The sequence below is a fragment of the Rhipicephalus sanguineus genome, chromosome 7 (assembly GCF_013339695.2).
Source record: "Rhipicephalus sanguineus isolate Rsan-2018 chromosome 7, BIME_Rsan_1.4, whole genome shotgun sequence".
Taxonomy (NCBI): domain Eukaryota; kingdom Metazoa; phylum Arthropoda; class Arachnida; order Ixodida; family Ixodidae; genus Rhipicephalus; species Rhipicephalus sanguineus.
In genome coordinates this window covers 100,479,581-100,496,456 of record NC_051182.1, presented here as the reverse complement: position 1 = coordinate 100,496,456, position 16,876 = coordinate 100,479,581, and the positions used below count along the sequence as shown (strand labels likewise).

General features: G+C 44.3%; 1 long non-coding RNA gene across 1 annotated transcript; it reads left to right on the top strand.

Annotated features, from left to right (window-relative positions):
* The first annotated feature begins 453 nt into the window (after window positions 1–453).
* On the top strand, window positions 454–16,442 carry LOC119399670 (uncharacterized). Its single transcript, XR_005184920.2, has 3 exons — window positions 454–688; window positions 7,613–7,745; window positions 16,136–16,442. It is a non-coding gene; the product is annotated as an uncharacterized LOC119399670 (long non-coding RNA).
* The last annotated feature ends 434 nt before the right edge of the window (window positions 16,443–16,876 follow it).

The window sequence follows — 16,876 nt, the reverse complement described above, 5'->3', positions numbered from 1 at the left end:
ATATCTGCTCTGCTATTTTAAATTTTATCTCTTAGAGAGAGCGCGGTTTTTAGAAGCTCTGACCTCCTTTCTATTATTTGGCATTCTTGTTTTTTTTTTTCAATTGCTAACTGTATTTACTTGAAAAAGCGTCGAGTGCGAATATAGGTAGAGCCCTTTATTTTTTACTCTCGATGAAATGAAAAAAAAAAGATATTTGCATGTATAGTTAGACCCACATCTTTTAATCAGCGAAAAGGATAGATGCGCTTATGATTACAATAACACCACACCGGCATGTTTACAATACGCACCCACAAAAGCCGCGTCTTGTCAGATTTCCGCGTGCGAAAGCATGTCCTTTGAGATCTGTGTTTTCTATTCATCGATGGTACCTGCGACGTATTTCAGGCACTTAACAAGAGTAAGGCCTTTTAGATCCGTGTCTACTGTTCAGAGCTGTCGCGATGGGGGTTGGCTCATCGTCAGTGAAGGTGCTTCCATATTTCCTGCGGTCTGATCGCGTTGTCTTTGCGTTCCTTGCGTTTGTGAGTTCTTTTGAAAGCTTTTTACCTATTTTTGTTCTTCACCGCCTCCAACTCTTGGTGACAACGGAATCAAAGTGATGATCGTTTTGTGGATGACGCCATTCTCACTTACATGGACTTGTTCGTCTACAGACGATACTGCAGAGTGCCGGCGCTTGCAGGTACGGTGGCCGAAGCGAAGTTGTATTCGGCAGCATTCACGGTGATCACGGAATGTTTTTACTATAGTTGTTAACCCTTCGCGATACGCATTATTATCGACTGTCTATGAATGCGTGAAATTCACATAATGTGATGTCAAGGTTCTGGAGACCAAATGCAGAGCAAGTGGAACATTGTTACATTATTGCGCACCACTTTGAGGACCAAGACTGAACCACACGAACACCAGCGCAAACTTACAACTGAATATATCGGACGGACACGTGACGCTTTTTATCGTTGGGACTAACGCAGAAGGAAATAACGTATCTAAATATGTAGGCTAATGGAGAGATATGCGATAGGTACGTGATTCATCCTGTATGAGTGTTTATCAGTATTGTAATATTATTTATATATATATATATATATATATATATATATATATATATATATATATATATATATATATATATATATATATATATATATTTCCCTTTTTCTAAATGTGTTCATTTTATTTGTTTGTTACTATGGTACGCGATTCTATAAAAAGCTTTATGTGTCTGTCCAGTAAATTCAGTTGTAAGTTTGTGCCTGTGTTCGTGTGGTTCAGTCTTCGTCCTCAAAGTGCTGCGCAATAACGTAACTTTCATTAGATACCAACTGGCCCGAGCAAGTGCCCTTACAAGTAGAACAGTGAGAATTACACTTCATTTCACAGCAACCAATTTAAATGACTGTAAATATATCGAATTATTGTACAGTTATTCATGCTATGTTGCTTCAAAAACCCACTTCAGCGACCCGCTTAAATAAATGCAATAGTGATCCGCTATCAACGCCTATTCATCAACAGGTAAAAAAAGATTTTCATATATCTGCTGAAGCAGCCCACGTCCAACGTATTGTTGAACACGGTACTGGCTTCCCCAAAGCGATCGCGTGCCGCATAATAATTAAAATAAAAGTAGTAGGTAGACATTTATGCAACAAGAATGTTTTATTTACCACTAGCTAAGTTTTTACTCTCTCTACCTTAACAGTAGTGCACAGGAAGGGCAAAAGTAAGTCGGCTGTCCAAATGAGGATGCCGTGTCGCAGAGGGTTAATGCTATATTTCCTTTTAATTTTTGTAGTGCATCAGTTTACTGCAACTACATGTGTAATGTACCAGTGTAACTGGCGCCATTTGAAAAAAAATTGAATGGCGCTTGAGCTGCAAAGCTTCCATTTGTTCCTGACGCGCAAAATGCTTGTTTCTCTAGAGGGAACATTTAGAAAAGATGGCGATACCCTAAAAGGGACATCATCGCCGCTAATGTACCCAGCAAAACGCCAGTCTGCTACCAGCAACACAAAAGAAAGGTTAACAAGTGTATTGTGTCTAACGGGGACTGCCTGAAAGGCTGTAAAATCGACAGTTTTTTAATCGGCAGCTCAAGCATTTCTTACGCCTTTGTAGTACGAACAAAGCAGCGAACAAAACTCCCACGATGAAGTTGATTGCACAGCGCATTTATATACTGTCACGATTTAGTTATCTTTTTTCAACAGGTGGTTTTGTAGATGGCTACACTACATACGGAAGAACGTCCTATGTAGTGCGTCTGCTCTGAGCTATACTCTAGGTTGCTAAATTTCTGCGCTCAGTATCGGCTACACTTAGCGTTACATTCCAGCCAATGGGTGATCTTCCACAAACACCTCCTATAATAGGCGAGTTCAAATGCAATTTCTGGTTTATAAAGAGCGCGCAAGATTTCCTTGCACGTTGCTGATTTATGTTTATAATGCCTTCAGGATCAACTGACGCCATGTACGCATACTACTACAAGAGTTTTATCAGCGACGCTGTCTAGCGAGTCGTTTCCTGCCCAGCGAAAGAAAAAACTATCATAATCGAAAACGGTTATGTGCCACAGAAATTGGGTAAATCCCACTAATCACCACTCGTCCACTAAAAATGAAGACGGCAACAGTGCGCCCAACAAATGTTGAAGTAACTGTTAGCCATAGGCGTGCGTAGGGTTCCCCTTCAAGGGGGGGGGGGGTGGAGCGCAGCCGGGCGAAGGTTAATCGCAGCGCCCACCTCCCTATTAAGTCAATGTCTGGGGCTGACTTCGCCCCCCCCCCCTCTTATATGACTAGGGGGGCGGCCGCCCGCCTGCCCCGCCCCCTGCGCACGCCTGTGATATTTGTTCAAAAGTTAGCCCAACAAAAGCCGAAGACCCCGAGTACGTACAACGAGGGAATACTAGGGAAGAGGAAAGGCAATGGTGGCTGCGAGAAGACCCCAAAGGCCTACGCCAACGACGACTTTCCCGAGGATATGTGAGTGGTGGGAACGCTTGGTTTCAGCGCGAGGTTCTGTTTGTGCAGTTTGGACATCCGTGTCGTGTCGGTATCTGCGGTTTAACTCGAACCGCGTCTGCGCTGGGAACCAACGTAGAAACAACCTAGCATCACCTAGCTAAAGCCTATAGCAACGACGTAGAAGCAACCTATAAACAACCACATTAGTATTCAAAATCGTCCAGATTAGCTGTTTCAAGCCTTGCGCGGCTTAGCGCAAGCTTCGGCATTTTTTTTTTTTCATGAGAGATTACGTTTCTTCACACTGCGCAAGTTGGTTAACTGATTATTGCGGCAGTCAGTGGATTCGCCTTTTTACAGCTCAGGTTACTCGAGCTTTTGTGCTTCCTAACAATATCTTAGAAGACGCTCTTTTTAAAACTTAGCCGCGTATCTTATTGTTTGCCAACTCACTCGTTATTCTGACCGTGCACACCTAAGGAATATTTATGTTTTCTTAATTTCCAGCAGAATCGGGGAAAACGAGCATAAATACATCGTTGTATTCGTGGCTCACAGCAACACTGGGGGATCGGCCAAGAACCGGGCAGTTTTACCAGAAAATTCTTAAATTGGAGGTTATATTTCGTCTGTCAAAAAGATGAAATAAATATAACAAAACAGAAATTCAAAATATGAAGATTAGAGAAAAATACAATTATAAGTTATGAAGCTCAGAATTCGAACATTGTAAAAGTCTGTAAAAGTCTGTAGTCATTGTAAAAGTCATTATTATTCTATATAACTAAGGCCCACAATTTGTTATTTTGCTACGCTACGCTAACGTTTAATCTACAGATTGAATACCTTATAATGAATGCGAGTTTGAGGCAAATGAAAATATAAAGCAGGTTCTGACATCCCTTTATAATGTTACCTTTCTCAGAATGCGCGTGTTCCCTAAAGCGTCACTCACACCATTGAATATAGGTGGTTATAGCTTCGTAGGCGTTTGATATTTGTGTGGAACCTGTGAAGAGCGTTCGACTGATACTTAATAATTCTTGAACTCCATCTTCATTTTCCGTTCAAGTCTAAGCCAGCTGTTCTGGTGGCCCAGTGATGTTCTTCGGATAATCACGTGTGTTCTGGGTCAACCACCTTGTCCTCCACGCGTCAAAATTCAATGCCCTTTCGGTTTACGAATGGCTTCTCTTTCGTGACCATATAAGCTAGCGTTGGTTCGATGGGGTTTAAATCGAATGAAAATGCTTCAGCCTCCATGAATATACCTGCAGTTCCCAATCCATCCCGCTATTATCAATGGCAATGAACCCCTCTTTAAATATCAGTCCCTATTTCAATCTATAACAAGTGTAAACAATTTCAACGTTATTTTTCCAGGCGCTCCGTAGCGCCGCCTCACAAGTGAGGCTGCTGCTGCGGTAATTCTATCAAAGGAAGCACCGACCTCCCAGCCTTTGGGCTCAAAGGCCTTGAGGAGGCATTTGTGCTGTTTTCCCACCTCTCACTTGTAGATACAATGCTCGTCATTCATTTCCCACTCAGTGATCACATCACTTGTCAGTGCCATAATTCTATGCTCTGTACACATCTTTTACGCGGTCACAGACGTGATTTTAGGCCTTTGTACAGCCATAATACATACTGTCATCGTAATCATTGGTCATCGCTAACACCATATAGAAAGACATGGCGCTCTTTGGCCACCCATGGCCCTCGCGCCACAAAAAAACGCAATAATCCTCAGCCTCCGTTGATTGCTGCAGTTTCCGCATCTAATAAGCATCTTAAGATCAATACAAGAGATGTATATATTTTATTGGAAGGCAAGGAGGTTGGCCGGAGCACGCTCTAGCCAGCTACTCCGCACAGGAGAAAGCGAGCGATGGCGGGTGATGATGGGTAGAGGAAGAACTGATTTGTATATACAATAACCACGCAACACCGTGGTTTCGGCAGAGTGGAGTAATCCTACTGTGAATAGTAAGGGCAAGATGGCATCATCTGCTACCATGACAGTACAGCCACAACAACGAAGCATCATTACAGCGAAAGTTGTTGGGAGATCACAACAACAGTCGATTTGCATAGCGTAGTTGTCCGCCGCCGCCGCCCGTGACCTGTAACCACCATCGCGCACAATGAGAAATGTCCACGATCGAGCGTGAATTGAGCCCGGGACCTCTGCGTGGCAGTCGAGCATTCTACTACAGAGCCACGGCGGTGCTTGAAACTAATTGCGGAAAACACCTTATGCAGGCGTCATGTCGGGCAAGGAATCACGTTAATAAATATAGTATAGCGTGGTAGAAAAGTAAACTAACAGCCAGGCCCAATTTGCCTTAATGTTAACTCTGTAAGTGTGTGCATGAAAATGTAGCTTATTATCCATAATGTCCCTAGGAACTTGTATTGTTGTTTACCATGCATTCACTCCGTTCCTTTATCAGGTTCGGCTGTAAGCCTCTTGTCTTAGTAAATACCAGGGCAAGTGTTGTTTTTTTTTCCAAGGGGCGACTGGAATGGATTACTGAAGTTGTTTAACGTGGTTTGAACCTGCCGTGCAAACGTCGTCACGTTCGATGCGTGGAACACATTCTGGAGAATATCTACGTAAAGAGACTGCATATGGGTCGATAGCAAGACTATTTAACAGAGCTCATCTTAACCCCAGTGAGTGCCGTATTTGGAAAACAGCCCTGCCGCCGGCGTTTAGAAAAATATCTACAGTTTTTCTGTTGTGCCATGAAAGCAACGCAAAACGTACCAACGAAAAAGAAATGCCTGTTAACTTTCAGTGCGTTATCTTTCCTAGCAACATCAACACATAATTCTCACAATGGCATCCGTGGAATGATATCTCGCATGGTAATTAACCCTTTAAGTGCCGACGAAATTACGAAAAACTGTTCGAAAATTGCCAAAATTTTTGTGCCGCGAAATGCTGCAGTAACATGTTTAAAACAGAAAAATACTTCCGAAAACATTTCACGACAGATAAAAATGCTTTATCCGTGCTATTTCGCACCGTCATGCTATACCAAGGCCCGCAGCCAGGAATTTTTTTCGGGGGGAAGGGGGGCACTTGCTGAATGCCTTCAAAAACACGCATTTTCGTTATTTATTTTTCGTATAACAACCCCCTCCATCGGAATTTCTGGAGGGTGGGGGTGCCCGGGCCCCTAGCTTCCTTCCCCCCTCCCCTCCCCCCTTGCTGCTTGCCTGGTAATAGCCCTACCTGGGGCATTTCATGTGTATACCGAAAGAAATTTCTGCAACTCCAGAAAGTAAGGGTTTGCGCATTGTTACTTCCTGTCAACAAAATTTACTATTCCTCGATGAACTACAAACTAGATGGGTCTATCATCCTTGTGGTAGCGTTCAAACCACGGCATTTCGCCATGTTCGTTTGTAACGCGCGGGAAACGCAAGGCGCGCATTTCGCCGTTTAGTGTGCAGACTCATTCAATCAAAGCCAAATCACGGAACCCATGCTGCCATCTATGTTTTAAATAGGAAAACACCATTTGACCAGCTGGGCTCGTCAAAATCCTCTTGAAACATTGGTGAAGAGCTATGACGAGCACAGCTCCTCATTAGCAAAGAAGTGACATTAAATCATGACGAGCTCATGACGAGCACGTCAGAAGCAGTTAAGCGGTTAAGTTGATCTTATTTTGAATCATGGTATTCTGAAAAAAAAAAAAGAACTGCTGCTCTATTTCTGAAAGTCGCATGTTTCTTTTTTTTTATACAGGAAAAAGAAAAGAAGATGGTAAATCTTTCTCGCAAAGCGACACAAACTATTACATTGAGCACGACATATTTTAAAACTGTGCCTAGTTTGTAGCAAATTTCTCAACATAGAAGTATCTGGGTGCCTTGTAGCCACCAGCGACGCCGCAGACTTTGTGAACTTCTCTCCGCTGCTCTTCGCCATCTTTCCAACAGGGTCTGCTGCTCGCCGTGACCACTCCTATCGAGCTCTGCTAACTATTGTGAACCAAGCGGATCGGGCCACCCGTTTATGTTCGTTTTATTTTTTTCGTTTTCTTACTTATTTTTCTCCGAGTCTTCGTCATTTCTTAACTCTCCTATCTTTTTTCGTCTTTCTCTCCTGCTATGTTCCTCTCCTCTAGCTCTTCCCTCCTCGGAAAGCGTAGGCAGGCGTCGTACCCCTGCAGGTTGCAGTTGTCAGCTTGTTTCTCTCGCTGTTTCCCGTGTGTCCTTGTGTATTTTGTGCGCATAGCAAATAATAATAACAATGATATAAACTTTAAGAATATACCCTGGTATCACGCAACGTCGCCACAACGTTGGAGCAACTTTCTCAACGTAGCGGCAACGTTGTGTCAACATTTGTTGCTACTTGGGTGCTTTCGTTTTTCGCTATCTGTGCCGTGATCTCTACCTTCCGAAACAGCATTTACAGGCCTATTGATCCAAATCTGCGTCTGCTTACTCCTTCTAGCCGCAATGGCAACAGTCAGGCCATGGTCTTTTTATAGGTTGCAAGCATCTTCTTTCAGTTTGTATGGTGTTTGCGCATCTGCAACAAGAAAGAACTAAATGTATAACCACGCAATATAGGTCAATTTTCTTACAACTTGAATTTTTTTGCGCAGCGAAGGAGAACCACGTAGGAGAAATTTGACATCCAGCCGCAGGCCATACAACGCTTCACGAAGACGAAAATTTACAGCACTGATTGGTTGAATTGGTTGGAATACTTGCAGCGTCATTGGTAACACACGGACGGTACTTTTGAAAGATTGCCTCATCACGTATTGTTTCAGCTCGATATAATCAAGCTTTTTGTGTTCAAACATTTCTTGAAAATTCAGGCTCACCTCTGTGTCATGTGCTAAACAGGTTCACTGGACATGGAACACCACAGAGTCGAATGACTTTTCAATCTTTAAGTATGCTTCGTTTCTAAGGTCTCTGAAATATTGCATTCTTTGAATTGGCGTTGATGTAAAATTAAAATTCTAGGTATTTCACGTGACAAAACCACGATGAGATTATGAGGCACATCGAAGTAGCGGACTCTGAATTCATATGGACCGCCTAGTATTCCGTAACGTACATATCAATCTAAGTACACTGGTGTGCTAACATTTCTCGCCCAACGAAATTCAGCTGCTGCGGACAGTGATTGAAGCGCAATTATGGAGCGTAAGAGTGCAACGCCTCAGCCGCCAAGCTACCGCAGCTGATTTCGCTCACTTCAGTTATATGTTTCAGATCACGGCGCACGGGCTAATTTCGACGCGATCTCAAGGCGTTTATGTTACACTGCTTTGGAATATAAGAAACTGGAGAACTTCTGCCAGATCATCACAGTCCGCGAACGACGGACGGAGAAAAATCGTAAATGACGGATAAAAAATTATCACAGCATATATACGAAGTGAATGATGACGAGTGGGCGAAGCTCCGGGGGATCATTAACCGTGAATCCTCCCGTACACTGGCCACTTGATCATGCAAAGACGTGACAACACGTGTGTACAGTATACACAATGTTGTTTATTAGTCACACTGCGTATATGGTGTTGAGATGTGCGCGGCATTTTCCTTTCATTCTGGCCACCCTATGATCGGTGAAATGTAAAGCCAAAGGTTATTCTATGGGATCCAACCTAAAATTAGCTTAATGTGTGGTTGGCTCTGTGTGTATGCTCGGAAAAGTAGTGAAAGCACTTACCAGACAAACGAATAAGTGCCTCGTTATACATGATGCTTGCTGTACTTTTCATGCAGAAGAAATAAAAAGAATAATATTGTCACGTGGCTGTGACGTTGACGAAGACAACAGCCGGCGTGTTCAAGATGAACCTCTTGATTTGGCCGAACTTGTGGCCGGGAAATGAAAACTCAAACTACTACAATACATGCTGTACACTCATAGCGGCGAACTGGGCGTCGGCCGTCGATCAATGCTCATGGCTGGGATGCGCCGTCTTTTATACACCACGCATCGAACTTTCCAGTCTTATCACTGGTGGTCGCGCAAGCTCTAGAATAATCTAGACAATTCGTGTCCTGCGCGCAATCTTGACAAAATGATCTACTGCAATCGCGAAGCTGCTCGAACACTGCGGCGCGGTCGGCGTCGAGCGTTGCAAACCGTCCTTGCTGGTCACAACCGAATACGTGAAAATAAAACAAGCGGGCATGGCAATAAGTATTACTTCAATAAAGTCTACTGAAACAGCTTGTCAGGACTACGTGAAATCTTTATTGAGGGCTTTCCTGAATTCATTGATACAGGCAGCATTTGTCATGCAATAATAGCGGTAGAGTGTTCGAACTTCCATGTGCTACGCATGGTAATAAAACTATTATAGCTCAGATCAGCCTCGGAAACACCTTCTTGACACGTCACCATTGAACTCATGATTTCTGAAAAATAGAAGAAGAGATGTGGTATAACAATGGCAGTGTTAAATATAGTCACATAAAATATGATTACAAATAGATACTATGAAAATAGCAAAGAGACCAGCTCGTACTACTTACTCAAAAATTAAGAACATCGCATGTCTGCATTGGGTTGTGCGTGCCCAACATTAGTGGGCTGTGTTAAAATGAGAACTCTTGAACAACACATGGAACGCAAGATGGTGTTTTCTGCCTTAAATTACATTAGCGGCACGACTACCGAGTGACACGTACACCTTGATATATATATATATATATATATATATATATATATATATAAGGACGAACTGGCTAAGCTGAGAGTTGTATGTGATATAGTCGGTGTTGAGGCATGTCGTCAAAATGAAATTGCCAAAAAGTAAAATATTAGAGGATATTAGTATAAACTGCAATTCGTACAAATGCTTCGGCAAACTGGTACGACGTGGACGGTTGTGGTTCAAGTGAAGAGACATATTTTAGGGCAAAATGATTACAAGTTTCATCAAACGAGAAAAGTGACCGTTGGCGTCAACATGATCGAACGAGGCAAAAAGGGATGTAATCAGAGATTACTGCTTTATGACGCCATCGTGTGACGTCATCATGACGTCACGCATCACCGGAATTAGTGACGTTACTCTGACGTCACATAAGATTGCATTGATTGATGACGTCATCACATGAAATCAACGCATCATCAAAGGTTTCCCTCGCTAAAGACAGTGCAACAACCGGTGAGGGTCAGAAAGCTCACAATGCTTCCGATTACCGATCCCGGAGGCAATGCAGCACCACGTTAGGTGCAGAAAGCATTCCGTGTGTATGGGGCAAACATCAATGCATTGACTGAGAGGAAAGAAAACATGTGGCTGCTCCACCACTGTCAAACCTGAGAAAGTGCGTAGCACGGGTACCCAGGGATTCCCAATCGTAAAATTCCCACTGCTCCGTTTACCAAAGCGTCGATGATGGCACTCTTGAAGGGAAGGATGTACGGTTCCCCGGTCCGAGTAGGCTGTTTTTCGGGAGTTTCGCAAACTCGGTGTGCGACGCGTGCGCTGCTTTTTGCTGCGCTTTATCGGCATCCTGCTTGTTACAGCAGTTCAGATACGCGTCGTCTGCAGCGAGTTCTGTCAGGTTTGCATCCATCCGATGTAGCGACCAAGCGCCAGCAAAGTGCATGGAGAGGGGAATAACGCTCGCTCAGCGAGGCGGTCGCGCCCTCTCTGGCGCTGTGCATGAGTAAACTCCATGTTTCGAAGCGTTATTAGCAATTTTAACTGTGTTATTGCGATTACTGTTTGGTTATTTCTGTAACCTGTATTATTTTAGACCTTGTTCGTTCATTTTAACTCAGTTTCGAGCATTGCGAGCCTTTTTTAAGACCTGTGTCACACCACACGAGATGTATAAATGGATGACAAGCCGGGCCTTCAAAGTGCTCCGCACTTAAAAGAAGATAGCTCACAGGTTGTCACAGTTTAACAACACCGTCAGTGCGACTGTCTTGCATTAGGTCTTGCATTAGGGTCGCCTAAACTTTTTTTATTGCTGATAATCAAGTGAAAAGATCTAGCCGTTGCCATGAAATGGCAACAAGAGGTCCTTCGTTTATTTTTGTTTCAATAAAAAACCTATCGAAGCTGACCAATACTAATATTAAGGCTACACTTGTGCGCAAGAAGCGGAATTTATATGCCACACAATGCTCAGACAATTGCTGTTGGTGCAAAGTATGATAATCTCTAATGGCATATCGGCTTTTTTTTTCATCAGTAAGTTGGTTTAGTATCAACTGGCATAGAATATATTGTCTGGCAGGCGTATTTCGCTTGCTCAGAAAGCGCTCTTACAATGAAGCTAGATCGGGACACCCTAAAGGGACACTAAAGACAAAAACGTATGTCTGTGCTCATGCATATACCACACAGGGCTTCCGGAACGCGAGAGGCAGAGTTTGTACAATGAGCCGCGAACGCCGGGAGGCGTTCCGCTTCCTGCTGGCGCGTCTCTGGCTGCACGCGAGGGCGATTTAAGGTCCTTGCTGTAGGTCTTGACATAGACCTCAATCCTGCGCTAAGTGCATTTCCACTAACAGGAAACCTTGGGTACTGCGTAGCACGGCATGATTGGATGCCGGAGAAGCGACGGTAGGCGGAGAAATCGCGGGCTTGATGAGGTGGTGGCGCCCTCTCTTGAGAGGAGCGGGGGTGCGAATGAGGTTTCAAAGAGAATTTTAGCCACTTTCAGCAAACTATTGCGTATAATTCTTGGTTATTGCTGTATTAAGTCCCTAGCACTTTAAAGACACGTGTTCTCGCATATCCACTGTCTCATGTCTCATCGTCACGCAGTCGTCTATACTGGCCAAAACAAGGCTAGCAAAGCTCAAAACCAGTGAAAAATAAACTACCAAGTTCTAAAACAATGTAAACTAGATGATTAACCAAACATTATCACTATAATTTACCTAAAATTCCGAAGAACCCTTCTGAAACAAAGGCCTGATATCCGTGCAACACAAGAGAGGGCGCCACCGCTTCGGAAAGCACGCGACCACGGAGCGAATCACTGGGTTGCCCGTGCTACGAACTTACTCAGGTTTTACGGTAGTGGAGCTGCATTTAACGCTGGATTATGAACTACACCAAGAACTAGACAATAACTACGTTGTGTTTAATGACTATGAATCATAATAGGTTATTTTGGACCGGTTTTAAGCAATCTCAGCTTTGTTTTAGGCCTGTTTTTGCAACTTGATCTTCAGCGTGATCATGCAACAGACATATGGACGTCGATAAGCCAGCCCCTAATGTGTTACGTAATTAAAACAATTTCCCTATTATAAGCAATTTACTCTTTCACAATACCAAAATCACCACGCTTGCCACGTGAAGACTTTTGGTCGCGAGAAAACGCGCAAAAACAAAATGCTGGTGGCGACGCCACCTTCAATTTCCAGCACCGATCACCCTGACGTCATAGATTGTGACGGCGTCTACTAAAGCCTATGTAGTTTCTAATCGCTAAATATTAAGTACATTTATCACAGGGGGACAGAGACTCAACATACCAAGTTTTGATGAATTTTGCTGAACCAATGTCGCCAAAATACAACAAATTCGCGCTGAAATCCGTGACGCCACGCACGAAGATTTTAGCGCGAAATTTCTAAATGAAAGTCATTTCAGTTTTCTCCTTTACTAATATTTCTACGGTGGTGAAATTAACGTCATTGCAGTTTTCAGAGTACAATTCATCAATCTAAACCAATTATTTACTTCGCTGTAATGTCCCTTTAAAGCAATTTCCCTTGTTGAAATAAAGGAACAGGCGCCCTGGAAAGCTTTTACAGTGAGTGTTTGGATGAGCTGCCACTAGTCTAAGTAAATGCACACCGGGGCCCGTATTCACAAGAACGCCTTACGCTAACAATTTTCGTAAGAGGGTATTTCAGCCAATCACGTTGCAGGAGATATAGTTAGCGAAGCCAGCTGGCCAATGGGAAAATGCCCTTGCAAAGAAGACGCTTTGTGAATGAATAATTATTGGGGTTTAACGTCCCACAACCACGATATAAGCGAGTTTTAGTATAGCGGAAAACAGCAAACACAAGGATTTAGCGTTAGCGTTAGCGTTGCGTGCTCCTAACCGCGCATGAGCAGAACGTAAACGTAGCCCGAGCTCTTACGTACGAACGCTATTTCTGGAATATAGCGTTCAGCGCTAACGCACGCAAGAGATCCCGTACGTAGGGCAAGACGGCGGTGCCCGTTGAAGCGGGAGGCGTCCACCTCGAATCTTTATAGTCGTCGTGCTGCATTATTAAACTCATTCATTCCCAAATAATGTTCGTATTTGATTTAGATTTGAGCAATGAGGCTTCGCCAACCGTTTACCGCCGACAAAATAGCTCCGTTTTTTAGCTACGAAGTGGATTTTGCGGTGCAGGAGGCTTAAGAAAATTTTTTTACAAGGTCCGCTCATCTTTTCTGTAGCCGCACAGAGATGGCGATGCTGTCTCCAGTCGCCTCTTTCTAAGATACGGTCACAAGTCAAGCCGAGGCATGTCAAGATTCGTTTCCCTTCATGTTTTTCGCGGCAGTGCATGAATCTGATGCGTGATGCGTGTGCGTTTCACTTCTGCAAAACACTCCTGCAAACGCGACATGGAGGCTCAACAACGGTGACTTTGGATCAGCTCGACTTAGTGGCGCGTTTGTAGATTCTACAGTGCATTTAGTGTCTTTATGTCTAGATGGCGCCGTATGTGCTTGCGTTAGCGGGAATGCCTTCCGCTGTACTAAAAGACCACCAGTTGGCACGCAGCGCGTTCCGTTTTAGCGTTTGCGTTGAGACGCACGCTAACGCTAACGTAAGCGTTTCCCACTATACTAAAACTCGCTATAATTATGAGGGATGCCGTAGTGGAGGGCTCCGGAAATTTCGGCCACCTGAGATTTTAACCTGTACCCCAATCTAAGTACACCGTCCTCGACCATTTTCGCCTCCATAGAAAATGCGGGCGCCGTGGCCGGCATTCGATCCCCCGACCTTCGGTTCAGCTGTCGAGCACCATAACCGCTATAGACCACCGTGCCGTGTTAAGTTTTGTGAATTCGGTCCAGTTTACTTTTGTTGCCTTTTTCAAGGCATAGTAGTTTTAAACACACCACAAACATTAAACTGAGGTTGGTCATATAGTCTCACACGCCACGCGCTGTGGGTTTCAGCAAAACGAGCGAAATTGTGTTGCCGAAAGGTTGGTGATGATGCCCGTCGTTTTTCCGCTTTCAGCAGAATGAATTAGAGACATGTGACCATACATCTCATATTTCGGTCTTTCTGGTTATGAGTGGCTGATATACAGCACAGAGGCGGTACACGCAACCCTACGTAGTCTATAGAGGTGGAGACTGAATGAGCCTAGATTGGCGGTCATTTCGCGTAGCGTAGCCTTCTCACCTGCCAAGCTTAAGACCTGGCTTTGCAATGATATGCCGGCGTGGCGTTGCGAATGATCGCGGAGGCCATGGTTCGGGAGGAGAGTTCAACCGGGAGGTAACGCGATGCGACAGCTGACCTCTGTCTGCATTTTTTAAATGCGAATGCATTTCTTAGTCGGGCTATGTAAGGCATCCGGCGCTGTCCGCGCGCCTCTCCGCTCTCCCTCTCCCATAGCAACAGCTGCGGGCGCGCGCGCTTATCCTCACCGCTAACAACCGGAGCAGGTGGTGCGGGCGGAGTAGTGGAGAGGAGGAGCGCGCTCTGGCTTGTGAGGGCGCTCGCATCGTGGGAGCTCGGCGAAGCTCCCGCGTGTGTGGAGAGAGTGTAGGAGAGGGTAGGTGCAGTGCTTCGCCGCTCCTTCTCTCGCCGTTCGCTCTCTCTCCTCCCTGCGCCACCGCCTCAATGCAGTGCGTTTGAAACGCGTTTGTAGCATTTGTGCTGCCTTGGCACAGCCTGAAAACAGCGCGTTCTAAACGCGTTTGTGCTGCATTGAAGTCGGTGGCAACATCCCTGAGGTGATTACGAACGCACGTAGGAAGCGTTCGTTGAAAGAGGCGCCCAAAAGCGAGACACTTGAGCGCGTCGATGGGTTCAGCTTTACGCCATTAAAATTACTACGCCGTGTACTCTCGGCGAAAGAAATGTATTCGCATTTCCTCACGATTCCCTTCGGGGAGGTGGGGGCTTTTTTTCGCTACAGCTATGTAACAGCGAATTCTTCGCGGTAAGTCAATCAGCGGACATAATAGTCAGTTACTCTCAGGCGCCCGTAGGAAATTTTGTTAACGGCCAAATCTTCCCGGAAGCACTACGTATCCTGATGACAAGTAAAAAAATGAAGACAGGAATATTTATTTAATATGGACACCCGCTCACACCTACACCTGTTTAGGAGTGAAAATGGGAGCATTGAGTGACCAGACTGAATGACATCACGCAACACTTCCAATTGCAAAAGTGCGTTTTCTCACCAAGTCACCAAAAGGTAAGCAAAACTCAGTCTGTCGAGCGGCGGCTTTTACAGACCAGAACTTATCTGAATCCGGTGATCTCACACCTCATTTACCCAGACATGTGCAAGACCTATAAATGCAAGATGTGTGGTTTTAGAGCCACTCTAGAACGCGTTCTGTGGAAATGTTGAGGGACAACAAACAGTGCTGTTGATGTAGCCTTTAGCGATCGCCTCCGCTGGCGCTAAGAGTCTGTGTTGCACAGCCCTGCTCTTGAAGACCTACCATGGGCAGTTCAGCGGGTCGAGGATGCCGCCAGAACTCAAGAACCCCTGGCCACTTCCAAGGCGCGACGTTTCGCCCGCCCTACAATTTCGCAGGACCTTTCAGTAAAGTTCTTGACTGGCTGGTTTTATAACAAACAGTATTTCAAGCGATTAGCACTTCATTAGGGATGACTCGGTCACCTGCAATTTTTTTCTAGGTATCATTTTCATATTCATGGTTGCATGCATAATGCACTGTATGAACATGAACGCTAGCTTTGAAATTTTCGCTTCCGGGCAATGGCATGTTTTTATATTCTTTATTCATGTTGGTGAACTTTTTTTACACAATTTGGAATTGCTTCAGCAGATCTATTCATCAATAGGGTTATCCACGCCCACGTGCTATCGTTTAGTTCCTCTTAGAAGCTTAGCTTCTAAAGCGAGAGACACGTGTCGCTCTAACATTAGCTAATTTAATTCTTTTTTACAGCGCATAACACCACCCAGTGGATGCAATCATCTTACAGGAGCACCATGATGGCCGCAATAGCAGCAGTCCGGCCACGGCGTTTTTAAACGGGGTTGGCAGTTGTTAGTTCCAGAACACCTGCAAGAGAAAGTCATTTTTGATGCCACTTGCACATTTATATTAAATGCGAAGCATTTCTTAGTGAACCAAATGCCCTTTGAGCGTTTCTTTCTATCTATCTATCTATCTATCTATCTATCTATCTATCTATCTATCTATCTATCTATCTATCTATCTATCTATCTATCTATCTATCTATCTATCTATCTATCTATCTATCTATCTATCTATCTATCTATCTATCTATCTATCTATCTATCTATCTATCTATCTATCTATCTATCTATCTATCTATCTATCTATCTAGCCGCCTACATCTGGGCGCTCTCGTAGTCGCCTCATTAACTCGGTATTGACCAAAATTGGCACACGAGGATTTGGGGGTATCACGAACATCACTGCCTGGCCATGACATCACTAACGCGAAAATCCTGGCGTGTACGTGATGAAACCCTTTCCGTGATGAAACCCTTTTCAGCAAACCCTCAATCGCACTGTCAGATAGGGAACTCGTGTTTTTGGAAAGCGGCACAAGCCGCAGAGGTTAACTATTTTCTGCAAGGCAATACATGCTATGGTCAGGTGTGGCAGTGGTATCTTTTACTTTTTATCGTTTGTGTTTTCTTCGTTGTGTTCTCTTAT